This window comes from Pongo pygmaeus, chromosome 11 (assembly GCF_028885625.2).
Source record: "Pongo pygmaeus isolate AG05252 chromosome 11, NHGRI_mPonPyg2-v2.0_pri, whole genome shotgun sequence".
Taxonomy (NCBI): domain Eukaryota; kingdom Metazoa; phylum Chordata; class Mammalia; order Primates; family Hominidae; genus Pongo; species Pongo pygmaeus.
The window spans coordinates 46005946-46028827 of NC_072384.2; the positions used below are offsets into that span (position 1 = coordinate 46005946).

The window sequence follows — 22882 nt, forward strand, 5'->3', positions numbered from 1 at the left end:
TAGGGTTTCCAGTACTATGTAGCATGTCAAAACTATCAGGGATTCAGACTTTTTTAATTAAATTTTTTTTCTTGGAGTACAAATAGGAAAAAACGAGTAACTTTTTGATAGTATTGTTTTTCCTCAACATTTGTCTATGATTCTTAAAGGAAAAATAAAATATCACTGAATAAAACCCCAAATCTGGCTTTCTGAAGAGTATTCGACCCTGGAAAATGGTCGCATGCTTGTCACATTTAGTCTATTACATAGTTCTAAGTCTATGTAAAAATAAAAACACATATTGCTGAACAAAGCCTTAGCAAGGCCGGACTGTGATTCAAATTGTCCTTTTCATTCAACACCTTCTGGTGAGTAGAACTAGCCAGGAGCAATGCAGACTGGGATTAAGAAACATGACCAGCTGTCCAATGGAGTCAGGTTCTATGAAACTAGTGGCATTTTCTCTTAGAAGTAATTGAAATAAACAAGATATTTATCGTTATTTCAGCTCAGAGAATGGAGAATATGCATTTGGAGAAGTGAGAAAATAGGATGAATTAGCTTTAAAAAAAATGGAAGAGACATGCTGGTAAGGGCAAAGGAATGAGCTGATAATTTAAGACATTTTATAAGAAATATTTTGGTGGATTTCATTATGTAGTTTTCTTTGGTTTTTCAGTTTTTTCTAACCTATGCACTTTTAGGAATAAAGTGATTATGACTAATGTGTCTAATAGCCAATTTAGTTAATGTAACCAATTTATTTAATAATTATGACTAATGTGCCTTTATATACCTTGTAAATTATAAGCTTTAATTCTCACCAAAAACATATTCTAGTAAATAAAGATTGTATTAGTCTGCTAGGAAAATCATAACAAAATGCCACAGACTGCATGGCTTAAACAACAGAAATTTATTTTCTCACAGTCATGGAGCCTGGGATTCCAAGATCAAGAGGCCAGCAAGGTTGGTTTTTCTTGAGATCAGTCTCCTTTGTGTACTCAAGGTCACCTTGTTGTTATGTCCTCCCATGGCCTTTCCTCTCTGTGTGGGCCCATTCCTGGTGTCTCTGCCTCTTTTTATAAGGACACCAGGTATATTGGATTAGGGCTCCACTCTTAGGACCTCATTTATCCTTAATTACCTCTCTAAAGATTCTGTCTCCACATACAGTCACATTGAAGGTTAGGGTTTCAACAAATGAATTTTAGGAGGACACAATTCAGTTTATATCCAGCATGCGATAACTATACAATTTTTAATGCATTTCCTTATTATAAAGAGACTCCTTCCTTATTCATCCATCTCTTTAAAATAGTTATTACTATGACTTAAGTTTTAGCTTCTCTTTTAATGAGAATAATGCACCTAGATTTATCAGACCATTTTTAGGAAGCGTATTTTAAAAAATTTCAAATATCAAATAAGATCTTGACCAAACCAAAAATTGTAAGCAGCCAATTTAGCATAAAAACCAAGAACACTGTCTACTTTGGTATAGTATTGAAGTGACTCACCGATTTAATCAAACCACACTTAGATGCTAGTGTAGTGACAGAATTTTAGAATAATGTCTTTGAAGAAGTGCCTACATATAACTATTAGAAAAATCACCTGAAGTTTGGAAACAAGCAATAGATTACTAGGTGCTCTTTTATTACTTTTCTATTCACTTTTCAAAATTTAGAACTCTTTAGGAACACAACCTAATGCACAGATTTTTCTCAGGTAAATACACAAATCATTTCTCTCCAATTAAGAGATAACTGTGAAAGTTACAATTTATTGCCCAGAAAGACATTAACTAGTTTTATATCTAACCCAAGAATCTCACCCTAATATGTTTTCTTAAAATTACCTCTATACCTACCTCATCAAATGTTCTTTGAACTGATTTTAACTTTCCTGGTCCATTCATTAATTAACAGGTTAAATAAAATCTTTGACACATGTCTATTTAATATTTGCCTCAGAGGCACAGCTTTACCCTCCTGAAAATAATTCTTAAGCATAACCAATAAACACATATTCATTGACTAATATCTTAGGTTGGCATATTATAATAAACAATCTAATCTGGAAATTGAATCATTAATAGAGACTATAATACCAAATGATTTATAGTTTAATTTTAAAATTATTTGTCATGCTTTTAGGGAAAAATGGAAAATTAAAACTTTGAGAAGCACCCGGACCATCAAAAAAAATTTTCTGTTATTTCTATGTTTATGTAAACTTATATAGTAAAAGAATAGGTACATTTCTAAATTTCTTGTTTCCCGTTGTTTAATAACCACATGTTAATTCTGTATGTAGGCATTGTGAATACATATTTATAAAGAGAAAGAAGAGAAATTAGTATGATTTTAATCTATGGCTATTTATAATAAAGCAAATCATCTCCAACCTAATGGGCTTTGAACTCCCTATTACTAATACAGCTAGAGTCCCACATTGACTCTAAGTGTTTTGTGGGGGAAGAAAGAAGCTCAATGGTTTTTCTCCCAAAGAAATTGGGCCTAGTGTCGTGGAAGGAAAGGAACTAGCTAGGTGGATTGTTGGTTTATGGAAACCTAAATGCAGGTAGGATCCTTTTGATATAGTCTTACTGGGTCAGTTCTTCTGTTTCTTCAATATTCAAGATCAGGAATCTTTTTCCATTGGGAAGTCTTCCTTGCCTACAAACATTAGCTAAATTAGATGCCTCTGAGCTCCTACGCCGTCCTTTAATTGCACTTAACATGTATTTCATATGTTTTACGATTCTGCCTCCTTCTTTATTCCATGAGCTCAATAAAAAGAGAAACTGCAATGTTTATCATCCAACTAATTTAGTGTTTGACATCTACATACTAAGTAAATAAACCGGGATAAAATATATTTGATCAGAGGAACTAATTAGCTTGACATAAAAACTTGAATACGGCCTTTCTCCCTGACGGTCAGTGCTGGGGCTGAGGAGAACATGCATTTATTAAAAATTCAAGAAAAGTCTAAAAAAACTTTTAAAAATACCCCCCAAAATTTCCCCCCAAATCGGCATCTACTCCACCAGAGAGTTACTACAGTATTTTTTCTTCCTCTTTTATTAAATAACCCGGTCAGCAGCGAAGACCGATCCCGCCCGCGGCCCTGCAGCAGCCGTAAGGAGGAACCACGAGACCGAGGCCTTCCCGCCGTCCGAACCGGACACCGGCACCGTGGCTCCCGGCCGGCAGACAGCGGCGGACAAGCGACCTCGCTTTGTGGCCAGTGAGTTGTTTCTGATTCGGATGATTTTTGTCCCTTGGCGCGTGCCCTTGCTCCCCGCCCCCGGCTCCGAGACCCCAGGCCCGGCACTCGCTCTCCTCCTGTCACGAAAGGGTCGCGGCCTGTGGCCCTGTGAGCAGCCGTGCCGCGATGAACCCCAGCGCCCCCAGCTACCACATGGCCTCGCTGTACGCGGGGGACCTGCACCCCGACGTGACTGAAGCGATGTTCCAACAGAAGTTTAGCTCGACAGGTCCACCCTCACCATCCGGGTCTTTAGGGACCGGCTCACCCACCGCTTCGTGGGCTACGTGTCTGTGAACTTCCTGTAGCCGGCCGACGCGGAGCGTACTCTGGCCACCATGAACTTTGATATAAAGTGTTATAAAGGGCAAGCCCGTATGAGTCCTGTGGTCTCAGCGCGATCTATCACTGTGCAAAAGTGGAGTGGGCAAAGTATTCGTTAAAAACCAGGACAAATCCGTTGAGAAAGCACTGTGTGATGCATTTTCTGCTTTTGGTAACTTCCTTTCGTGTAAGGTAGTTTGTGATGAAAATGGTTCTAAGGGCTGTGGATCTGTACACTTTGAGACACAGGAAGCAGCTGAAGGAGCTATTGAAAAAATGGATGGGATGCTCCTGAATGGTCTCAATGTATTTGTTGGACAGTTTTGGTCTCCTAAAGAACAAGAAGCAGAACTTGGAGCTAGGGCAAAAGAGTCCAAAGTTGGACCTGCCTCAAGTATAAAAGTAATAACTGATGAAGGTGGAAAATCCAAAGGATTTGGATTCGTAAGCTTTGAAAGGCATGAAGATCCACAGACAGCTATGGATGAGATGAATGGAAAGGAGTTCAGTGGAAATCAAATGTACATTTGTCTAGCTCGGAAAAAAGTGGAAGGGCAGACAGAACTTAAGTGCAAATTTGAACAGATGAAGCAAGATAGAATCACCAGATACCAGGGTGCTAACGTTTATGTGAAAAATCTTGATGAGAGTATTGATGATGAATGTCTCCAGAAAGAATTTTCTCCATTTGGTATAATCAATAGTGCAAATGTTATGATGGAGGGTGGTTGCAGCAAAAGGTTTGGCTTTGTATGTTTCTCCTCCCCAGAAGAGGTAGCTAAAGCAGTTATAGCAATGAACGGTAAAATTGTGGCCAGCAAGCCACTGTATGTAGCTTTAGCTCAGTGCAAAGAAGGGCGCCTGGCTCACCTCACTAACCAATATATGCAGAAGATGGCAAGTGTACGAGCTGTGCCCCACCCTGTAATCAACCCGTACCAGCCAGCACCTTCTACATGTTACTTCATGGCAGCTATCCCACAGACCCAGAACCGTGCTGCATACTATCCTCCTGGCCAAATTGCACAACTAAAACCAAGTCCTCCCTGGGCTGCTCAGAGTGTCAGACCTTATCCATTCCAAATATGACCTGTGCTATCCGCTCAGCGGCTCGTAACCACCACTCTGAGACCAGCTTCTTCACAGGTTCCACCAGTCATGTCCACACAGTGTGTTGCTAACTCATCAATACAGACAATTAGTCCATGTCCTGTAGCTGCTGCTGCTGGCTCCAGTCCTGCGGTCCACATCATTCCACAGTACAAATATGCTTCAGGAATTCTCATTCCTCAGCAACATCTCAATGCACATCCACAGGTTACCAGGAAGCAACTTGCTGTTCATGTCCAAGGTCAAAAACTTTTGACTGCTTCCATGTTGGCATCTGCCCCTCTTCAGCAGCAGAAGCAGATATTGGGTGAACGACTCTTTCCTCTTATTCAAGCCACGCACCCTACCCTTGCTGGTAAAATCACTGGCATGTTATTGGAGCTTGATAATTTAAAACTTCTTCATATGCTTGAGTCTCTGAAGCTGTAGTTGTACTACAAGCCTACCATGCGAAAGAGCCTCCAGAAAGCAGTTAACAGTGCTACTGATGTACCAACTGCTTAAAATTGAACAGGGACCACCGAAAAAAAAAAAAAAAAAAAAAAACAAAACTTGTGTTTCAACAAAGAAAAATATCTAAACATCAGAAACCTAAAATATTTCGGAAAAAATTGCAAAATATAAACAAAAAAGGAAAGCAAACTTTGAACCTTATGTACTGAGGAAATTCCAAGTTTCGCAAACTTACTAGTCCTAGATTACTTATTGATTTGAAAATAACAAAAAAGAGAAAACAAAAAAAATAGGAAAATTTAAAAACAAGCCAGGCGTGGTGGCTCACACATGTAATCCCAGTACTTTGGGAGGCTGGGGTGGATCGCCTGAGGTCAGGAGTTCGAGACCAGCCTGGCCAACGTAGTGAAACCTCATCTGTACTAAAAATGCAAAAAATTAGCTGGGTGTGGTGGCAGGCGCCTGTAATCCCAGCTACTAGGGAGGCTGAGGCAGGAGAATTGCTTGAACCCGGGAGGTGGAGGTGGTAGTGAGCCAAGATTGCACCATTGCACTCCAGCCTGGGCAACAAGAGCAAAAAAACTCCATCTCAAAAAAAAAAAAAATTAAAAACAAATTAACGTTTTTATAGATCCTGGGAAAAAGAATTTTCAGCAAAGTATGAAAATTTAAAGCATTCCTTTAATTTTTTAACTCTTAACTGTGGAAAAGCTCAGAATGTCAGTTATGTTTTAAATAACAGAATTGATAACTAAACAAGGAAATATAACTTGGATTATGAAATTCTTGGTTTAATAAAAATTCTTTAAATGGTTAAAAAAAACCTGAATAGGCTCAAAAACATAAGGTGATTATGCAGTGTATGTACACATCAAAGGAGGATGTGGCTGGGTGCGGTGGCTCATGCCTGTAATCCCGTCACTTTGAGAGGCTGAGGTGGGCGGATCACGAGGTGAGGAGTTCAAGACCAGCCTGGCCAACATAGTGAAACCCCATCTCTACTAAAAATACAAAAAATTAGCCGGGCGTGGTTGCAGGTGCCTGTAATCCCAGCTGTTCGGGAGGCTGAGCCAGCTACCCGGGAGGCAGAGGTTGCAGTGAGCTGAGATCACGCAATTGCACTCCAGCCTGGGCAACAGTGTGAGACTCCATCTCAGAAACAAACAAACAACAAAAAAAGAGATGTGTATGCGTTAATACTAATATGTGAATCAAACAATTAGTCTAATTTTTTCCAAAGTAATTGCTTATTTAACCTATTCAACCATTTTTTTTCAAACCTTAATAGGAATATAAACACAATCTAACTCTCAAACAGGTTAAATCTAAACTCTCTACACCTTTATCTAGCAAGTGCTGTGTTGTATAGCTTTCTTCACTGTCACATCACAGCTATGATTTTGTAAAGCATTTATTTTTACATCATTGGGATTTGTAGCTATTAGAATATCAAAGCTATAGGACTATTTCAAATATTCCAAATATAAAAACAAATTTGATTTCAAAGGGAGGTTTTACACATTTAAATGCCTGAAAATAAGGCATATAATAAAGAGCCTGGTAGACTGTTTACTCTGACAATATCACTGAAAATGGCTATAAAATATGGTGGAAACACTGAAAAATTACCTTTGAGGAGGATGCAGAATCCGTTTTCTCTGTAAACTGACCCTGAAGATGTGTCAAATTTGTAATATCCACAATAAAGAGTCAACGGCATGACTGGGAGATTTCTTGGGCCTGTAATAAAATATTCATTTTAGTGATTCTTTTTATTTAATGTGGTGAGGTGAAAAACTGATATAGTCTATCCATTTTTCTTTAGGTATCTCTATTAATGTCACTTCTAAACTTTCAAAAAGCATAACTAAACAATGCAAAAAATATTTGTGATTGCCAGAGTAGCACAAGGGAACAGCAAAGACATCTCAGCCATGAAAGAAGGAAACAAATGGGTTAATTTTTTCAATGCTTAAAAAGAATCCATCTGTCAGTAGTCCATCTGATTTGATTTTCTTCTAACTTAAGCTAAAGTACAGGTTATTCTCACACCTCGGTAAGGATGTAAGGTATTTGAAGACGAGTCCTGTAAGATAAAAATGTCAATAATATATTTATTTTTTGTAGTAAGATGCAGCCTTTTGCAGTCCAATAATTCAATTAGGAAAATGGAATATGCTAGTCTGGTTTTTTGAAATTCTTCCCAAGTTTTGAAGAGGTTATTGTTCTAGCCTAGCAGTTATTATTACTCAAAAAATACTAAACTTTTTGGTTTCTATGATGTATTTATTCTATTAATTTTTACTAAGTATTAAGTATGCATTATCAAAAATGATGCATTCTTTAACCTTTCTTGGAAATCATTATTTGGAAAGATAGGCTGGTAGGACTGTTACTAAAATATGTAGGCAATTAATTCCTCATAGGGATAAAATATCTTCCAACAATTAGTAGGTATTATATCCCATTACCAATCTTATTCCATTATGACAGTCAAAAGTTTGTTTCCTAGTCAAAAAAGTGCTTCAATTATCAGCACATATGTATTCTGTGTGTTTCAAAGACTTTGGTAGTTGTCTCCTTGTAATATTTCAGCTTTTAAGCTGCTTCCTTGCCTCACTGAGCTCACATAAGATACATCTGAAAGCTTTAGTACAAATTTACTTCGAATAAAGTCTTCAATTCATTTTCATGGCACCAAAAAGACAGCTTTAATAACTGCAATGACAAATAAACTGGAAATCATTCCAGGCCTTTTCACTTAACTGACAAGTAGAACACTCTCATAATGAGCCGCAGGTTTTACGTTTTCTCTTTGACCATAATAGCTTCATTTAAGAGTGTCAGACCCTGACACTTCATCATTTATCTACATTATTCCTCATCTTCTTTCAAATAAATTATGGAATACTAGACTGAGCACATAAAAACAAAGTGACTTGTTATCAGTAAACAGTAAGATATATTGTCCAGAAGTTCCTCATTTAGTTCCTTTTAAATTTAAGGGCAAGTTATTGGGTGCACCTTTTTTAACTTCCAATGTTTGCATTTTCACAACCATCTTATTTCTCTTGCCACTGGCCTCTGTGCACTCATCCAGAGCCTGATGTGGAAGGCATAAAGTAATCCCATTATCCCAAGGTTGGCCACTGAAGTACAAAGAGGCAGAAGGGGAGAAAATCAAATAAACAACTTTGAGAGAGATTTCTCCACATCTATAAAACTCCCCATCCATAATACATCTTGTCATATTAGAAAATGTGACACTTCCAAAATAATGAACAGTGAAACTGTAACTGTTTTAGCCCTTGGAAATACAGCACTGACTTTAAATGGATGGGTGAATGCCATCTCCTCTCATTGAATCTTTTTTTTCACCTTATGGAACTGGAGGAAATCAAATAAAATCCTGATCGGATTGTATTTCTTTTTGAAACTGTTGACCAAGTTTATGGAAATCCTCACCTCTCTTCCTTCTTACATATTTGTTTAGTATCAATTTCAAAGGACTTAAAGAATCAGATCAGATTAATTAATACAAATATCAGTATTTTAGAAACACTAAAATGTGTTTGTGTGTGTGGTAATACATATTAAAGTCTTATATGCTTTATAAATGCATCAGTGAAAGATGTATAATGTAGATAGTCATAGGCTGATTGTATATTAACAACTTCTCATTGACTTGAGTTATTCTGGAATTAAGCCTTAAGATACTGTTGTTTTGTTTTGCTTTTTCTAGGTATTACAATCAGTTTGGTCATAATATCTCACAGATTTAGCAACAATGTAACATGGAAATTTAAACACTGGTAACTTAGTAATGTTTTATAGATGCCCTACTCAGTGCAAAATTCTGATATAGGGAAATACAAGAAAAGGCTATATGGCATTACCCATCCTCAAAGTTCTCTGCAAATAGGTTTACTTATCTAATTTTGGGATGCTATTTAGCTTCTGAGATTCTATAGTGGTGAGAATAATTTAAGGTGTGAATAATTTATATGCCTGTATATTTATATTTTGAGGAACTTTTCCAAGTTTTAGTTCCTGAGAAGTTGGTGTAATAATATGCTATTTTGGCTCCTTCTTCTAACCCAAACATGAAGATATTTCAGAAAGAGATGTTGATGAATTTCTCAGCCAGCAGATATCATAGAAATGTTCGTGGATGTGCGGGGGCAAAAGAAGATGTTTAGGGCTGTATGTGAACGGGAGAGTGTTGGGAGGTGGAGGTCGAGGTGGAAGGAATGCAAGGCAGAAGAACCTGGAGTAGAAACAGTCTAGGTCATGTCAATTTAGGTAGTCATACATTTTGGTGGAAATGTGCCTTTTCCTTTCTCAATTTTGTACCCTTGCAGGAATAGTTGGCCTAGGAGATGGGGAGAAAAGAAATATCTCTTTAAAAGACAGTGTCTGAGTAAATGTACAGATTATCTCACAAAAGCTCTTTATGCTATGGCATGTCTCCTGCCCCCTAAAGTCACCAAGAAAGACAAAGGCCAGGGCAAAAATTATCATCCCATCCCCAAATATACAACCCAGTAAAGGTGACTAACTCCCAAAGACAACACAAACTCACAAGGGAAAATAAAAAGACAAATATAAGACAAAGATACCAATCTGCAAACCTATAGGCTGAAGACAACAAACTGCAAACCTACAAATTAACTTTAAAATGAGTATGCTAAATATCTTCAAATAAGCAAAAGAAAGTATCGTACACTTTGTTTATTGAAACAAACAATAGTAAAATATAGCAACAATGACAACTAGTAGTTCTGGGTGTGAAAACATCACAGAAAAGAGAACTCAGTATATGGTTCACATACACACAGCTGAAGAATTAGTAAGAGAAATGGAAAATAAGATGACGTAGTTTATTGAGAAGGATTACAAAGGGAGAATGCTAATAAAGGAATGCAGAATGAAGGGGAAGGGTTAATTTACATATCCAAAAAATTCAAACAGATTAAAAAAGAAGTGACTGGAAAAATTTAATGAATTACTGATGTGGAGTTTAACAATTAAATAAAATTATGAGAACTCAGATACAAAGGATTTATGGCAAGTCAAGCAGTACAAATAATAAAAATGACTGATACCTAGAAATGCAGTGAAATCTAAGAATTACAAAAACATAAAGACAATTTTAAAGGCCACCAAGGAGAAAAAAAAATAGATCTTCTATAATAAACCGAGAAACAGATAGTCTTGCTTCTGAACATCTACAGATAATGTAATAAGTAGCAGAGCAGTAATATTTTCAGCATCATAAAGAAAAAGAAATTCAAACCATATAGTCATATATATAAGCTACCGTTTAAATGAGCAAAGCCCAATAAAGATATTCTCAAGCACATTTCTTGATAAGTTTCATTACACGAAGAACCTCTTTGATAGTAACATTGGGTATAAAAAGATAAATATATTTAGGTGGTTTCTATCAGCAGAAAAGAGAGTATTAAAAACTATGATAAATAATAAATAATATCAAACATATAAATCCCCTGAAGTTGGTCTTGTCATTATCTTTATTTTATGAAATACAAAATTGAAGCAAATAAATTTCACACACGTAGGAAATAAAAATGCCTGGATTTGAACCCAGTAGTTTAGCTCCAGAGCTTGCATTCATACTTGCTACAAACAATACACATACACACAATTATACACACACACAAACACATACATAATGCAATTCAGAGTGAAAATTCAGAACTCCAGAACTGCTGTGTCATTGAACTCTAGTGAGCACCATTCACATGGAATATATTGTAATAACAGGGACCATCCTTCACTTCGTAGTTTATGTAAAGGGCACCTTCTGGAGCTGTGCGATACAGTGGCTCCGTTTTTATTAGAATACTATAATTGGCTAAGTCTATTTAAAAAACAACAACAGCTAACTGTAAAACTCATATTTCCACATATGAACACATACTCCAAATTTATAGAATTAAAAAGTGTAAAATTGGTTCAGTAATAAACATTTAAATTAGAATAGAATGGAAAGGTAAGGGACACACATACATACATGGGCGCTTGGCATATGAGAGAAGTGGCACAATAAACCAGCAGAAGAAATGTGCACAACTTAGATAGAAAATGTTGAGAAAATGGTTTACTATTTGGATACAATTAAGATATATCACAGTTACACTGTACACAATGGTGAATTACGATAGCTAAAATGTCAAAGTTAGGTAAAGAAGGACTTCTGAGTAAGACCCCAAAATTACAAAGAATAGATAAAGTTGAATGCCATAGGAACATCTGTGTTGAACAGTAGATACTGCAGATAAGGTTAATATGTGAGTAATGTATTCAGAGACAAAAGCAGACAAAGAATTAATGCTTACAATTCAAGTACTTTTGCAAATCAACTAGGAAAATTGCTGAAACTTAATGGGAAAATGAATGGAAACATTGATGAACAATTTATACAAGGGACAACTAACAAACATCAAAATCATTCAGAATCAAATGGAATAGTAATTTCCCCAGCAAAATTTCCTGTATATAAAAGGTCAAAATTTGAAATAAATACTCTCACCCACATTTAATCATTTTCTTATTATCTAAATTATATTCTGAGGAACAATAGCTGGACTCAATTTTACTATGAATTCTTCAGAAAAAACTGATAAATATCTAAAATACTCAAAATATAATATCTGTAATCCATAGCCAAAATGTAAAAAAGGAAAAATATGTGAATATGAATATATATTTATAATAATAGTTATGACTGATTTATAAGAATCAAGGAAACCAATGAAAAATGGAAGCAAATTTATATGCGGTGACACACTTACAACTCAGTGTTTAAAAGTGTGCAAAATCTATTTAAACAGAGTTAGTGGCCAGGTGCAGTGGCTCACACCTGTAATCCTAGCACTCTGGGAGGCTGAGGTGGGCGGATCACTTGAGGTCAGGAGTTAGAGACCAGCCTGGCCAACATGGTGAAATGCAGTCTCTACTAAAAATACAAAAATTAGATAGGCATGGTGGTGCACACCTGTAGTCCCAGCTACTTGGGAGGCTGAAGCAGGAGAATTGTTTGAACTCGAGGTGGAGGTTGCAATGAGCTGAGATTGTGTCACTGCTCTCCAGCCTGGGCAACAGAGTGGGACTCTGTTTCAAACAAACAAACAAACAAACAAAACAGGGTTAGCAATGCTACCTATAACATTTTTTTGATGATAGGGTTCATGTATTTATGTTTTCCATCCAAAAAATAATGACTGGCCCTTAGTATTTAAAATAGATGTATAATTAACTAAATGTCCTCATAAACCAGCATCTTAGATGAATTATTACTATAATTATATAAAGAATACTTTCTTTGGTCCCTTTTTTTTCTGCTAGAAAGTAAATAAACAAATAATGTATGGTCCATGACTAAGTATAACTTACTTGCATAAATTGATAAACTGTATAAATATGTAATTTTCACATATGAGGGCACAAATGAAGATCCCCTAAGCCAACATGGAGAGAGATACAGGACCTGGAATTCCTCTAAGACATAATAACACCTAAGCCACATCTTAAGAGAGTAGATAGACTATGTGAATTAGAAGACCCAATATTAAGATGATCACTTTCCCTAAATGCTGTAATCCAGATCAAAATCTCATGTGTAGTGATAGATAAATAGATTGAAGCATCAGAATAGATTGCAGAAATAGACACATATTATCAATTGGTTTTCAACAAAGGGCCAAGGCAATAAATGGAGAAAAAAAAATTTGAAAAACATGGTTCCAGAAAAACTAGATAAATGTAAAAGAAAATCAAAACAAGAAAAAAACTTTGACACATACCCCACTCCATACCAAAAAATTTAATTTGAAATAGATCATAGACCTAAATATAAAACCAAAAGCTATAAAGTGTTTTGGAAGAAATATAAAAATATAGATTCCATAAAAGAAAAAATACGAATAAACTGGACTCTATCAAAATTAGAGACTTCTCTTAACCAATACTGTTAAGAAAATAAAGCAGATCACACACTGAGAGGAAATATTTTGCAATACACATAACTGAAGAAGGACTTATATTTAGACTACATAAGCAACTTTTAATGATAAGTAAAAATAAAAAATACAGCAAAAATGGGCAAATTCCTTTAGGAACTTCTAAAAGGAAGATATATGATTAGCTAATAAGCACATAAAAAAATTGCTCAACATCTCAGTCATCAGCGAAATATAGTTCAAATGACAAGAAGACACTACTATACACCCCTAGACTGGTTAGAAAAAAAAAAAAAAAACAACAAAAAAGAAAATTACTGCAACACCAAATGTTGATGAAACTGCAGAGCCACTGGAACTCCCATTAATTGCTGTCGAAGTATAAAATGGCTCAACCACTTTGGAAAACCAAAAGTTTCTTATACACTTAAACTTATCATATGGTCCAATATTCCATTCCTAGGAACTTCCTAGATAAATAAAAATTCATTTATTATTACTATTGTTCTTATTACAACTACTATATACACATATACATATATACATCTATGTGTATATTTGGTTGAAGTGTATGTCATCAGTATATGGCTCCCGTGAATGTAATATCACATATACATATATACATGTAAGTGTATATAGTAGTTGTAATAAGAATACATGTAGAATACACATACATGTATATATGTATATGTGTATATAGTAGTAGTTGTAATAAGAATAATAGTAATAATAACTTACCAGTCCCTGCAACTACATCAGTAAATCTCAAGAACATGATGTTAAATAAAAGTATGTGGATACAAAAGAGTACATACTGTGTGATTTCATTTATATGAAGTTCAAGAATAGGAAGGGCTCATCTATGGTTACAGAAATGTGAAGAATACGTACTTATAAGGTCTGTGAATTGACTACAAATGGATATGAAGAAAATTTCTAAGATGATGAGAATGAATGATTTATATGTTGTCTATGGTTTTTGTACTTAGATATAAACATTTGTTGATAGTAATTGACAAACACCATATATACACCTATGTAGATTCTATCTTGATAATAAAAAAAATACTAAAAACCCCTTACTAGTTTGGTGGTAGATGTCTCACTGGATGGGCTTAACATACTGAACATAGCAGAGAACCAGATGAGTGAACTCAGAAAATATGTCAATAGAAAATATTCAAACTGAAGTACAGACAGAAAAATGAATTCTAAAAAAAAAAGTCAGAATATATGAGAAGAATAGGTGGGACTCAACCGAAAGGTCAAATAAGCTTTAGTTAGACTCCTAGAATGCAAGGGGTAAGAGAATGATGCAAAAAAAATTTTTCGAAGTAATAATCCAAAGAACAATATCAACCCACAGAAGAAAGAATCTCAGTAAATCCCATAGGATACATACATAGAAAACTAATCATAGGCAATCATTGTCAAATTGCTAAAAATCAAATACAAAGATAAAATTCCACAAGCAGCCAAAGCAAGATCTGATATTACATTCACGGGAGCCATATACTGATGACATACATGTCAACCAAATTTGGGGAGCTAGAAAACAATAGATTGAAATATTTAAAGTACTGAAAAGAATAAAAAAGCTACTAAAGTGTATATCCACTGAATATGTGCTTTTAAGATGAAGGTGAAATAAAGGTTTCAGATCAAAATAAACAAAAACGCTGACTCCTTGCATTCCTCACACTTGCACTTCAAAAATTACTGAACAGATTTCATCACCATGAAGAAACATGATCTCAGATGCAAACTCAAAGCTTCAAGTTGGAATGAAATGACCAGAAACGATAAATGTATAAGTAAATGAAAATGAATATTAATGACTTAAAGTTATTAAAAAACCAGGTTCTGACCAAGAAACAGAAAGCACAGTAATAATTTGAGCAGAAAAATATTAATATAAAAGAATTATTAAATAGGCTGGGCTTGGTGGCTCACACCTATAATCCCAGCACTTTGGGAGGCTGAGGTGGGTGAATCACCCGAGGTCAGGAGTTTGAGACCAGCCCGGCCAATGTGGTGAAACCCTGTCTCTACTAAAAATACAAAAATTAGCCTGACATGGTAGCGGGGGCCTGTAATCCCATCTACTCTGAGGCTGAGGCAGGAGAATCACTTCAACCCCAGGAGGTGGAGGTTGCAGGGAGCCAAGATCATGCCATTGCATTCCAGCCTGGGTTACAGAGCAATACTCCAAAAAAAAAAAAAAAAAAAAAAAAAGAATTATTTAGTAAAAGGTGGTTAACAAATATAACAAAAGAATATAAGAAAATGCTAAGTAATACAGGAATAGCAAATAGCCTTCTATCTCCAAGGCTAAGGAAGAGCACCTAACGATGAAATAAACCTGGGTGACCCCTTGCTTCCCAACACTACTACTAGCCTGAGATTCAGTTCTTGCTAAAGAGGATAAGTCCGTGGCCTACTGGAGAGTGAAGACACTCACTGGGTGCCATGGCACAGAGCTGTTCCACAGCCAGTAGACTGGGAATGGTGAGCAGGAAGTTGCTTGATTTCTGGTGAAAATCTGAAACTTGAGAGCCACTGAACATTGTTTCATGTGCTGCTGGAAGCACTGCCATAGGAAGCAGAAAGAAAGGCCAGCAGAACCCAGAAGACAAGCTTCTTCCCTTGCTTTGCCCTGCAGTGTCCCAACAGTACCCACCACCCTCCCCCCCCCCCCCGCCCCACCGCAAAGCTTACTATTGAGCCAACTGATGAAGGAGAACTGATTGCAGCAAGCTTGTCCAGCCCGCGGTCCATGAGCTACTCAGACGATTTTGAATGCAGCCCAACACAAATTCGTGAAATTTCTTAAAACATTATGAGATTTATGCACGGAGCTTTTTTTTTTTTTCCAGCTTATCAGCTATCATTGCTGTTAGCGTATTTTATGTGTGGCCCAAGACAATTCTTCCAATGTGGCCCAGGGAAACTAAAAGCTTGGACACCCCTGGATTATGGGGTGCAATTCTAGTATTATGAGCAGGTAATGTAGGGCAGATCACAGCTGAGAGGCAATAAACTTATAACTGGTGTTTAACATAATATCTTGTAGGATATATAACATGTGTAATTGTAAAATATGTGACTATACTAGCACAAAGAGTGAAAGGAGGGTAAACAATAAATCAATGTGTTTGGGACATAAAAAATAAAGTAGTTTCAACATATAGATGTATATCATACTAAAAAGTAACCAAAGAGATATCACTAAAAAGATTTTTTTAAAAAAAGATCATCAGCAAGGATATCTGTCTTGCTTTTTCTCATTATTATGAAGAATTAGAAATATTTTTTCTAGCAATAGGAAAAAAATTCGATTTATCCACACAACCAAATATGGTTCTATAATTTTAGAGAAACAGGAATTGTAAATGAATATGTACCCACAACAAATGTTCATTATATGCAGTCTAGTGATAAAAGTAGGTTTTAAAACTGTAAATACTATCTTTTAATAGCTAGATTATTGAGCACTTGTGGCATACCAGGCACTCAGCAACATGCTCTCATTTTATCTTACTGGCAGCCCTACAAGGTATTACCTCCATTACAATATAATCCCATTTTCATAAATACAGTCACACATATATTTATAGGAAAAATATTAAATTTATCTCTGATTTGGTGGGATAACCAGTACTTTTAAATTAACCTCCATTTGCTTTAGAATATTTTCTATTTATCTCCACTGTGAACATTTATTAGTATTCTGAAAAAAAAATTAAATAAGCATGTAGAATTAAAGCAATGGGTAATCTAGTCACAATTATTTACCTCAGATAGTGGAAAAATTAACCTATAAATTTAAGAAATATGCCTGAAGATTATGAGACTAAGCAGTTTATAACTCAGTAGTTAATATAGTTTGCAGATTGTTTTTATTCATTTGTTAAAAGAATCGGTATGGAAGATTTGGCTTTTCATCATGCCTCTACCATTAACAAGAATAAGTTGTTTTCAATTAGTTTGAATATAAAAAACTACAAACATTACTTTCAAGAGATTAATTAAGGTCTCATAACTTGGTCTTTTAATTTAGGTACACTGACATAAGGTATCCACAAATGGTTCACACAGTTGATCCATGGTTGAAACTACGGGACCTGTATTATATCTGAAATAAAGCAAACAGAAAGACATGAGTTTTCTGCTCACAAAAAAAGATAGCAATCTTTATTTAAACAGCTCTGTGTAATATGAATCAAAGAGAATAGAGAGTTTAGTAAGTAAGATGACCCAAACTTTTATGCAAGATCTATGACATTCACTTTTTTTCTTTTTTCTCCTGAGCACGTAAATGTCTTTGCAAAACAAACAATTTTGGGACTTACTGAATAAATAAATTGATCTGTGTAAAGTAGATTATAATAATGTAAGGATAGAATATAAAGTCCTATAAAGGTAAATAAATGAAGTTTTAAAATGTGGGTTCAAGGGAGTCTTCCATAAGGAGGTAACATTTCATCAGGACTGAAGGTCCAGACCGGTCCTGGGATATTCTTATATACTACAGAGAAGGCATCACTTGAAATATGCACTCCAAATAAAAGTTCACTAGATCTAATATCTGTACACTCTGTTTCTTATCCTTTCTTCCAAAAGTTTTTAAAATCTTGCTGTCTCTCATGATCCATTCGTGGTATCTTCTACTGGTCTCTCTCATACCTCTCTAAGTCTCTTTTATTCACATCTATTCTGCATTAAAACTATTCATAAACTTTTTTATCTTGTTTCTTACAATTTCCAGTTCTAGAAGTCATGTTTGTCTTCTAATATTTTCTCATTTCAAATTATTTTTCCAGATTGTTATTCTTGTCTTTAAAATGACCTGAATTGTAGTAAGCATTGTTTTTATTGAAAGTCTGCATTTTATATTTCCAATATCAGGAGCCCCAGTGGATGTCTTTCAGTTTCCCTTTTTTCCAATTTATTCTGATTTATATATTTTTTGTCTCCTTGGTTGTGTATAATTTGATGCTTGACATGATAACCGATAATTTATTTGTAGATACAGTTTGAAGTTTAGGATATTGTTTTCCACTGGTGTGGCACCTGGGAGAAGTAGCTTTCCAGAATACCCTAAAGAAATTTAAGCAACAAATATTTCCAGGGCCATTCAAATGACTAGAGGCTGGACTATGGTTTGGTCTGTATGAGGACTGATTTGTGTCCACTTCACCTTCTGTCCCAATTCAGAGATAAGGGGATTATACCAGGGTTACTGTCCTTGTGAACCCTTTACTCTAAATTGTGACTGCAAGCCATGAAAGAATTTCAGAAGAGCTATTCAGTCTTTCAGCCATCTCTCTGAGAATCTGCAGAGGTCCCAAAGGTGACTCACCTCTGTGGATTTCAATCTTCTCTTGGAAATTGAGCTAGAAACATTTCATAACTTTTAGCTTTCTGATGCCTTCAAGCAGCTATTTTGAGTAACTGCTCCCACCTCCTAATTTCTAGTTTTCTCAATGAGAAGGTTACTCAGTTATTTTCTAATTTGCAATTTTAAGAAGAGGAAGTCTCCATACAGAATGTTAAGGACATATACTTTACAAGTATTTCAAAGTGGAGGAAACACAGCTAAGAACAATCCAGGGGTTATAAACAAAACATCTGGAGGAATTTGACCTAAGTGGTGAAAGTCATTTGGCTTTTTGTGATGAACTATTAAAAAAAAAAAAATCAAACAAGCGATTTTTTTTTTAGAAAGCTAACTCTGCAGGCCTCTGAGGACTTACGAATGTGCACCGTCTGCGAGACACTAATACAAACACTATCCTTCCTGGCAAGGTAATACTGCATGGCTAGAAATGGGAATGCCTTGTTTACACCATCAAGCTCTAAAGACACACACACACACACACACACACAAACACACACACACCATTTTCAGTCATTCATTGACCTTAATTATGGCTTGTTCTCTTAGCTCATGAATTACACAAGGTTGGCTTCATAGAAAAGAACTCAGTTGATAACATTTGCTTATCTTTATGGATAAAAACAACTTTTAAGAACACAAATATGTTTTTCTTTTGATTAAAACAAATGATTCAGAAAAACATGAAGCTGTTTTGTTTTTTTCTCTATCTTCAAAATAGTTTTATTCTATTTTGGGAAGCTAGGCTCTAGTGATTGTCAACTACTGCATTCTAGGACACTGCATATAATTACAAAGTTTGAAGCATATGATTTGCTTAAGGTAATCAAATAAGCTAAGTTCGTATCAAACCTTACTTCTCTTTTCACCATGTCTGAATAACCTTATAATGATGGAGACCAGAACCATTGCCTAGTTTTGCATAGGATGGCATAAAAATACAGCCTTCATTTGTGAATGTCTTTGATAAAAATGAAACATAAATATTTTTCAGTTTTATTTTACAACTCAAGTTCAAAACGTCCATATTTTAAAGACCATTCACAAAGATAAAAAGGTAATACAAATTTTAATAAGATATACCTGTTTTGAAATAATCTGCTCTAGTAAGTATAAGAGGTTTTGTCTTATTGATATCACCCAAACAATTATAGATAAAATATTACAGAATGAGTGTACATTTTGAGATTGCTAAAAAAAAGTAGCATTAAAATAATGGATACACAATTTTATGCTATTTAAAAGTTCAAAAAGAAATAAAACCTATATATCAGATAAGACATCAGTTTAAAATTTGCAAGAAACACATAATTTACTTAGATTGGTTTTCAATGCTCATTTTATACTTACATTAGTGGTATTTATTAAAATATTTACAAGTTGTTTCAAGAAGGAAGGATAATCTGTAATTTAGCTTTATGTTAAAATATCTCTGTAAATAAGATGTTAAACTGTTAATTTTGACTATTTCTGATCTACAATGTAGGCTTTAAGTATAAATCCTTAAAAGAGTGCCTTAATGTGTATCTTTTAAGAAATGTATCCAGGCATGTAAGATTTTAAAGAAAAAGAACAGAATAATTTTGTGAAACAAACTGTGAGTTACATTAAAGAAGAGTACTTAGTTATGAATATATTAAATCAATTCATAATTTGTACTCTTTATGACTGAAATTATGTAATGTTCAGTTCTGTATGTGTGTTTTACTTGATTGATACCCAAATGAATGCTGCATTGATTATATATTATCCTTCTTAATTATCTTAAATCTAAAGGTAAAATAACACACATACATGTACAATATCTATGTCTCAGGAGTACCGTGGGGTGTGAAGCACTTTTAATTAAATTTGGTAAACATTTTAATGTTCCAAAATTTATTTCTATTTTCTGATTTACTGTTAGTTGTGCAAGAGATTAAAATAGCCAGTAAGAGGTAATATAATCAAGCAATAATGTTATGAGAACCGGTACATGCATTACTTTCTAAAGCTGACATGTTTCTCCGGGCCCTTCTGCTTTTTAAACTCGATTACAGCCTGTATTTTCTAAAACAATGGATGGACTATATAAGTCTGTCTTCTGAAGTGATGAGTTAGAGAATGTTGCAAGAGTACTTGCCAAATCATAGTACCATTATTAATTCAAGCATGATGAAATTGCTCATTTTTACTATAATCATGTAATTCATCAAAATACTACTAGACCATATCACTCTCGGCTATTACACTGATATAGCACCTAATTCTAACACCAACAAAAGCAGAAAATTATTTTGCTGTTTATCTCCCAAAAATAGTAATTGTTTTGAATTTGGGCAAGCGTTGCCTCATATTTTGATAAAAGGAAAATTTCAGCATGTTTTTATGTACTGACTTGAATGTAGTTGTTTTGCATTTGAATAACCTCATCTATTAAGCTTTAAAATATGTCAGGGTGTTGAAAACTTAAATTCCCTCATGTCGGTTTCTTTATTATTCTTGATGAATATATCACAAACTGGGGTAGTATCCAAGTAAATATCCCCTTAAGTCATAAACAGAATGATGAAAAACTACAGTCTCATTACTGAACAGTTCTTCCTTGAAAGTTTCTTTTGCCATCAAACTTATATACTTCCAAATATTATGTTGGAAATTGAAATGCAGTGGACAATAGCACTACTTATTGTCATTTATCCATAAAAGTTTTGTTGAGCACAATTCATTAGGAATAAAAAAATCAGTAAAATTTTTGTACATATTGTTTACTAAGATACTCAACTTTTGTCTAATGCTCATGGATTTATTTATTTCATAAAATAAGAACCATTTACTGCTACTAAAATAATATTGCAATGAATAACAATATCCACTTATTTATATGCTGTACTTGAGCATTCAACATGTGTGAAATTGTCCCTGCTCCCTTCTGAGGACTGAATTGTCTGCACCACAGTGCCATGCAGAGAACAACCTTATTAGAAGGTAGAGTTATCAATAAATAGATAAATTAAAATAAACTAAGATAAGCTAAAATAGATTTTAAAAAAAGAAACTCTGGTTGCTTCTTGTGCCACTGAATCTATTATTTTATTGTATGTTTCCTTTGTCTTTATTTTAGAGTTTATGTTTGTAAATTAGTTTTCTTCATCCAGTGGGTCTGACAACCTTGGAGACCTTCAGTATGGTAGATTTTTAAGGTAGGTAGATCCCGCTACCCCCACTGATTCCTATTTATATGGGGAGAGGAACACAGCCTGAAACGTATTCCTTGCCCTTACCACTCCTCCTTCCCTCTACCCTGATTTCAGATCACTGTTTATTTATTTTATTTATTTTTTATTTTACTTTAAGTTCTGGGATACAAGTGCTGGACATGCAGATTTGTTACATAGGTATGCATGTGCCATGGTGCTTTGCTGCACCCATCAACCCAGTCATCTAGGTTTTAAGCCCCACATGCATTAGGTATTTGTCCTAATGCTGTTCCTCTGCTTTCTCCGGATCCCCCAACAAGCCCTGGTGTGTGATGTTCCCCTTCCTGTGTCCATGTATTCTCATTGTTCAACTCCCACTTATGAGTGAGAACATGTGGTGTTTGGATTTCTGTTCCTGTGTTAGTTTGCTGAGGATGATGGTTTCCAGCTTCATCCATGTCCCTGTAAAGTACATGAACTCATCCTTTTTTATGGCTGCAGAGTAGTGTATGGTGTATATGTGCCACATTTTCTTTATCCAGTCTATCATCGATGGGCATTTAGGTTGATTCCAAGTCTTTGCTGTTGTAAATAGTGCTGCAATAAACATACATGTACATGTGTCTTTATAGTAGAATGATTTATAATCCTTTGGATATACACTCAGTAATGGGATTGCTGGGTCAAATGGTATTTCTGGTTCTAGATCCTTGAGGAATTGCCACACTATCTTCCACAATGGTTTAACTAATTTACACTCCACCAACAGTGTAAAAGCGTTCCTATTTCTCCACATCCTCTTCAGCATCTGTTGTTTCCACACTTTTTAATGATCACCATTCTAATTGGCATGAGATGGTATCTCATTGTAGTTTTTATTTGCATTTCTCTAATGACCAGTGATGACGAGCTTTTTTTTCCATGTTTGTTGCCTGCATAAATGTCTTCTTTTGCAAAGTGTCTGTTCATATTCTTTGCCCACTTTTTGATGGGGTTGTATTTTTCTTGTAAATTTGTTTAAGTTCCTTGTAGATTCTGGATACGAGATCTTTGTCAGATGGGTAGATGGCAAAAATTTTCTTCCGTTCTGTAGGTTGCCTGTTTAATTTGGTGATACTTTCTTTTGCTGAGCAGCTCTTTAGTTTAATTAGATCCCATTGGTCAATTTTGGCTTT

The 22882-nt window shown here is 35.0% G+C and overlaps 1 pseudogene; it reads left to right on the forward strand.

Moving 5' to 3' along the window:
* Window positions 1–3070: 3070 nt before the first annotated feature.
* On the forward strand, window positions 3071–5196 carry LOC129031642 (polyadenylate-binding protein 1-like; annotated as a pseudogene).
* Window positions 5197–22882: the final 17686 nt, after the last annotated feature.